Source organism: Chrysochloris asiatica, unplaced genomic scaffold (assembly GCF_000296735.1).
Source record: "Chrysochloris asiatica unplaced genomic scaffold, ChrAsi1.0 scaffold00015, whole genome shotgun sequence".
Classification (NCBI taxonomy): Eukaryota; Metazoa; Chordata; class Mammalia; order Afrosoricida; family Chrysochloridae; genus Chrysochloris; species Chrysochloris asiatica.
The window spans coordinates 30,915,581-30,923,079 of NW_006408533.1; positions in this window are offsets into that span (position 1 = coordinate 30,915,581).

Sequence of the window (7,499 nt, forward strand, 5' to 3'; positions counted from 1 at the left end):
TTTCTCACAAGACATGGAGGAGTTGCAGGAGGAAAGCAAGAAGGCCTCTGAGGGAGTTTTTGGCAACTTGAAGGTTGTGATCCCATCCCGAGGGAACAAATGGCTCAAGGGCACCTTTAATCTCCCACATCTCTTCATCTTCTCTCCTTCCTTGTGCTTTGTCTCAGCAGACCCTAAACCATCCCCTCAACTTCTCCCCTGCACTGTTGCTCTTCATTTCTTCTTCTCTCCTCTTCTCCTGGGCTTCACCTTCTCTCCTTTCTGATACTGACCTATGATCTCCATATCCTTTCGTGTTTTCTGTCCTCTCTCTTGCTGCTGACCGAAATGTTGGTGGTTCTAGTCTACTCAGAGGCACCTTGGAAGAAAGGCGTGGCTATCTACTTCTGAAAAGTAAACCACTGAAAACCCTGTGAAGCACAGTTGTACTCTGACACACATGTGTTGCCATGAGTCAAGGTCAACTCAATGGCAACTGGACTTTTTGTGCCTATCCTAACTGTATTTATTTTTCAAGGCCTAGCTCTCTCACTGTTTCCATGCAATCCCCTCACCCCCTAGGAGGACTTTCTTTGGACTCAGAAACTTAGCATTTAGTGACTTATGGTCTGATTCATGCTCTCCATTCCTGCATCCCTAAACTGCCCCCAATACGCTCCATTGAATTTTGACATAGCCAAGCTCCATGAGAACAACACAGCCTAAGCCTCCTAACTTTGATGCATCCTTCCCACCTCTTCAGCAATGAGGCAGATCAACAACCCATCTGTCTCTCCACTTTGGAACCTTGAGTCTTCCACTGGAAAAGCTGAGTGTTCTATCTAGATAACCCAACAACTTACTGAGCCTCCATTTGCAAAAGATGATACCATTTTCTTTCTGAGATTGTGCACTGTCTACACTAACTTCCTCAGAAGCACGCTAAGCCCTCAGCAGGTTGTGTGGAAAGCAGGAAGTTCACTTCCACAGGCCAAGACCCACACTGAAAAAGACTGGGGCGTCTGCCACCTTCTTTCATCTGGAGACGGAGAATGTAAACAATACTTAATTAAAGTCGTAAATCTAACTTTTGATCTGCATGGTTTGGGCTATTGCTAAATCTAATTTGGTTTTGCTTGTTTACTGGATGCTTTGACCACAAAGCAAAAACTGAAATGAATGAAGATTGTCTCCAGGCCCTCTCCTGCGCCATCCCCCTTCTTGGAGACACACACAGCCCACCTCTCAGCAACACCTCTGCCCAATTGGTCCCCAACATCTGGGCATCTCAAACTTGGTGAGCATAGGAATCCTTTGGGGGTCTTGTTAAACTGCATATTCTGAGTCTGGGGTGGAACTGAGAGCCTGCCTTTGTAACAAGCTCCAAGGTGATACTGATGCCACTGGTCCTGAGCCCTCACCTTGAGTAGCAAGGCTGGAGAATGTGTGCAGCAAGAACAGAGCCATAAAGGGCCAGGTCACTGGTTCTCCACTGTGGAGGCACATTAGAATCACCTGGGAAGGTTTTTTTTCAAGCCCAATGCCTGGAACACACCCCAGACCAATTTTATCAGAATCTCTTGGGGAAAGACCCAGGAATTAGCATTTTTTTCAAACTTCTTAAGTGAATAGACCACTACTCCTTGGTCAGTTTGCTGTTCTTCTGTGGCTTGTGCACTGCTCTGATGCTGGAAGCCATGCTACCAGTATTGTAAATACGAGCAGGGCAGCCATGGTGAACAGGTAACAGCAGAGCTTCCAGACTCAGACAGACTAGGAAGGAGAGGCGGACCACTTCTGAATGGTTAACCAGTGAAAACCTTATTAACAATAGTGAAACATTGTCTGATACAGTAACCAAAGAGGAGCTCTTCAGATTGGAAAGCACTCAAATTATGACAAGATAAGAACTGCCTCCTCAAAGTAGAGTTGGCCTTACAGATGTGGATGGAGCTAAGCCCTCGGGACCTTCATTTGGTGATGAGGCACAATTCAAAATGAGGAGAAATCACTGCAAACATCTGTTAATAATTAGAATGTGAAAGTACACAGTGTGACTTTTGGAAAATTGGGAGTCATAAAATGAAATGGGAAGCATAAAGGTTGATATCAGATACTACTAAACTGAAATGGACTGGTAATGGTCAGCCTAAAACAGACTTTCTTGTGGTTTACTATGCCAGGAACGACAAATTGAGAGGAATGGCATTGCATTCATTGTCAAAAAGAACATCTCGAGATCTATCTTGAAGTACAACTCTGTTTGTGATGGGATAAGATCCATGTATTCACAAGGCAAATCAGTTAATGCCACTAGTATTCAAACACTAAAGCCAGTGATGATGAAATTAAGGAATTCTACCAACTTCTTCAGTCTGTATTCAATCAAACATTCAAGCAATATGCATTAATGATGACTGCTAATTGGAATGTGAAAGCTAGAAATGAAGAAGAAGGATCAATAACTGGAAAATAAGGCCTTGATCATCAAAATGATACTGAAGATCCCATGATAGCATTTTGCAAGACCAGTGACTCACTCATTGCAATGATGCAATGAAACATGAGAATCAAATTGATTTCATCTGTGGGGAGGGACGATGGAAAAGCTCCACACCATCAGCTAAACAAGGCCAGGGCTCAACTGTGGAACAGATCATCAATTGCTTATATGTAAGTTCAGGGTGAAGCTAAAGTAAATTAAAACAAGTACATGAGATCCAAAATATGACCATGAACATATCCCACCTGAATTTAGAGACCTTCTCAAAAACAGATTTAATGCATTAGATAATAATGACCAAAACCAAGAGAGCTGTGGGATGACATCAAGAACATCATACATGAAGAAAACAAAAGGTCATTAAAAAGACAGGAAAGAAAGAAAAGACCAAAATGGATGTGAGAAGAGACATGTAAACCTTGTTCTTGAATGAAGAGGACCTACAGCAACTGGAAGAAATGATTAAGAGCTGCACAGAACATTTAAAAAGAAGACAAGTGAAATATTATTATAAAATGTACAAAGGCTTGGAGTTAGAATACCAAAAGGAAAGAGCATGCTCAGCATTTCTCAAGCTGAAAGAACTGAAGAAAAAAATTCAAGTCTCAACTTGAAATGCTGAAAGATTCTATGGGCAGAATATTGAATAATGCAGAAAGCATCAAAAGAAGATGGAAGGTATACACAAAATTACTGTACCAAAAATAAATGATTGATGTTCAAACTTGTCAAGAGGTAGTACATGATCAAGAACTGATGGTACTGAATGAAGAAGCCCAAACTGCATTGAAGACATTGGTGGAAAACAAGCCTCCAGAAATTGATGAAATACAAATTAAAAATTTTCAACAGCATACTGTTGGCACTCACTCATCTATGCCAAGAAATTTGGAAGATAGCTACTTGGCCAGCCATTGAGAGAGATCTACATTTGTGCCCATTTTAGAGAGGTGGCCCAGTGGAATGCAGAACAACAATCAAACAATATCGTTAATATCACATGCAAGTAAAGTTTTGCTGAAGATAATTAAAAAATAGCTGCAACAAGTACATTGACAGGGAACTGTCAAAAAGTCAAGCAGGGTTCAAAAGAGGACGGGGAATGATGGATATCATTGCTGATATCAGCGGGATCTTGGCTGAAAGTGGAGAATACCAGAAAGATGTTTGCCTGTGCTTTCATGGTTTTGCAAAGGTTTTCAACTGTGTGGATCATGACACGCTAAGGAAAACATGTGTATTTAATCAGAACACTTAATTGTGCTCATAAGGAACCTGTACATAGACCAAGAGACAGTTGTTAGAACAGAATAAGGGGAAACTGATGGTTGAAAATTGGGAAATGTGTGCACCAGGGTTGTATTCTTTCACCATACTTATTCAATCTGTATGCTGAGCAATGACTCTGAGAAACTGGATTATTTGAAGAAGAATGTGGCATCAGGATTGGAGATTCATTAACAACCTGCAATATGCAAATGATATTACCTTGCTTACTAGAAACAAAGCACACTTAAAAAATATTTACTGATGAAGATGAAAGACTATAGTCCTGATTATGGATTGCACCTATAATTATAGATTAACGAAAACAAAATTCCTTATAACTGGACCAATTGATAACATCATGGTAAATGGAGAAAAGATTGAAGTTGTCAGAGACTTCGTTTTACTTGGATCCACACTCAACACTCAGGGAAATAATAGTCAAGAAATCAAATTATGTATTGCATTAGGCAAATATGCTACACGAAAAGTGTTCAAGAGCAAAGATATTAGTTTGAAAACATAGGTATGCCCTGGCCCAAACTATGGTATTTTCAATAGTATTGTTGTTGTTGTTGTTGTTGTTAAGTGCTGTTGAGTTGGTTCTGACTCATAGCAATCTTGTATAGGGTTTCTGAGGAGCGGCTCATGAGTTTGAACCACCAACCTTGCAGTTCAAACTGACCTTGCAGCTAGTGCTTTATCCTACCATGCCATACCAAGACTCATAGACATGGGAATGTTAGACAATGAATGAGGGAGACTGTAAAAGAATTGATGTTTTTGGGTTATAGTTGTGGAGAATATTGAAAGTATCATGATTGCCAGGGGAACAAACAAATCTGTGTTAGAAGAAGTATACAGTCTGAATGCTCCTTAGAAGCTAGGATGGAGAAATTTCATCTCTGATGGTTCGAACATGTTATCAGGAGGGACCAGTCCCTGGAGAAGGACATCATACTTGATAAAGTAGAGGGTAGCAAAAAAGAGAGAGACCCCCAATGAGATGGATTGGCACAGTGGCAGCAGCAATGAACTCAAGCATAGCAATTGTGAGAATGGCACAGGGCTGGGCACTGTTTTACTCTGTTGGGCATCAGGGTGCTATGCGATGGAATGGACTCAAGGGTGCCTAACAACAATAACAAAAATAATGGGCAAAATATTGAATGATGCAGGAAACATCAAAAGAAGATGGAGGGAACACACAGAGTCACTGTACCAAAATGAATTGGTTGATGTTCAACATTTTGAGAGGTACCATCTGATCAAGAACCAATGGTATTAAAGGAAGAAGTCCAAGCTGCAATGAAGGCAGTGGTGGAAAAAACAAGGCTCCAGGGATTGATGGAATACAAATTGAAATGTTTTAACAAACTGATTCAGCAATGAATGTGCTCAAAAATTTGGAAGACCTACTCAACTGATTGAATGAGATCCATATTTGTGCCCATTCTAAAGAAAGGTGACCCAAAAGAATACAGAAATTATCAATCAATATCACTGCTATCACAAGCAAGTAGTTTTGCTAAAGATAATTCAAAACCCATTGCAGCAGTTCATTGATAGAGAGCTGCCAGAAATTCAAGCCAGATACAGAAGAGGACATGAAACTAGGAATGCCATTGCTGGTGTCTGATGGATACTGGCTGAAAGCAGAGAATAGCAGAGAGAAGTCTGTTTGTGCAGTGTTGGCTGTGCAAACGCATTTGACTGTATGGACCATAACACACTATGGATAACATTGCAAAGAATGGGATTCCAGAGCATGTCATTGTGCTCAGGAGAAACTTGTATATAGACCAAGAGGAAATCATTAGAATAGAACTGCTTGGTTTAAAATCAGGAAAAGTATGTACCAGTGTTGTATTCTTTCACCATACTTATTAAATCTGTATTGTAAGCAAAAAAAATCTGAAAAGTAGAATTATATGAAGAAGAACATAGCGTTGGGATTGTAGAAAGACTCATTAACAACTTGCGATATGCAGGTGACAGAAATTTTTTGCTGGAATTGAAGAGGACTTGAGATACTTACTGATGAAGATCAAAGACTACGGCCTTCAGTATGGATTGCACAAATCTGTATTGGAAGAAGTACAGCCAGAATATTCCTTAGAAGCGAGCATGGAAAGACTTCATCTTACATACCTTGAACATGTTGTTAGGAGCAAGCAGTCCCTGAAGAAAGATATCATGCTTGGAAAAGTAGAGGATCAGTGAAAAAGAGGAAGACCCCCAATGAGATGAACTGACACAGGGGTTCAAAGATAACAACAAATGTTAGGGAAGTGTAAGATGAGCAGTGGTTCGTTCTGTAAACAGTGCATGGGGTTGCTATGATTTGGAACCAGCTCAGTGGCACTTAACAATAACAGCAAGGTGATAGAAAGGGCCCTGGTGGCACTGTAGGATAAGTACTGGACTGCTAACAGCAAGGTCGGCAGTTCAAATACATCAGCTGCTCTATAGGACAAAGATGAGGCTGTCTGCCCCTGTCAAGATTCACAGCTTTAGAAACCCTATCCCAGGGTCATCATGAGTCAGGATTGATTCTGCGGCAGTGAATGTGAGTTTGAGTTTGAAAGTGACAGAAGTAGCATTGGTCTCATAGTGGGTTATGTTTCAGGCTGCTCACTGGTAGTTCAAACACACCAGCCACTCCATGGGAAAAAGATGAGACTGTCTGCTCCCGTCAACATTTACACTCTTGGAAACTATACAGAGCAATTCTACAGGAGTTTATCTCCTTAATGGCAGTGGACTGGGTTTTAAAGGTGATGGACTCCCTGGGTGATACACACAGTTAACAAAATGGGCTGCTAGTCAAAAGGTTAAAGGTTCAACTCCACCTAAAGTTGCCTTGAAAGAAAGACCTGGAGATCAAACTTTTTTTTTATATTAACCCTTAAAAACCTTATAGAGCAAAATTCTACTCTGAAACAGGAGTCGCCGTGAGTTTGAGTTCATTCAATGGCGAATTTTTTAATGTTTTATTGTGAATTATGTTATCGTTTACATGGGAGAACAATAGCTTTACATTCATCCTATCGTATATCGTTTCATTGCCATGATTACAATCCCCTCCATGCATCATCAACCATCCAAAGGGTATATACCCTGCAAGCCTGCTCCCCGGTTGTCAGCACACAGCCCCTCTCCCTCTCTGGGTCTGAAGTCCCCAGCTACTCCATCTCTCCACATCATCGTCTCTGCCTCCATCTCAGGCATCACTGCTTCTCTGGGTAGGGTCCCACTCTCCACTCTTCTCCCTTGATAGTCCCAGGGACCTCCGATCCTGGACTGCATGGCACCTAATTTTTAAGGACTTCCTGAAAACAGTCAAAAAGTTCAATTACTTAGTTCATAACTGAAAGGCCGAGTCCACCCAGAGGCACCTCAGAAGAAAAACTTGGCAATCTATTTCCAAAAAAATCAGCCATTGAAATTCCTGCAGATGCACACGGGGTCATAATAAGTTGGAGTTCATTTGACAGCAATTGGAATTTTCATCTGGCTCCATTCAATAGCATTAAATTAGCAAGCCGAAGTCACTTCAGGGCAGATGGTAGTGCGTGTGGAGGAGGGAATGTGTGTGTGGGTGGGGGAGTGCGTACATGCCTATGGGTGAGTGTGCACATGAGTGTGAAGACTGTATGTGGGTAAGTGTGTGCAGGTATGTGGGTGAGTGTGCACATGAGTGTGAAGACTACATGTGGGTAAGTGTGTGCAGGTATGTGGGTGAGTGTGC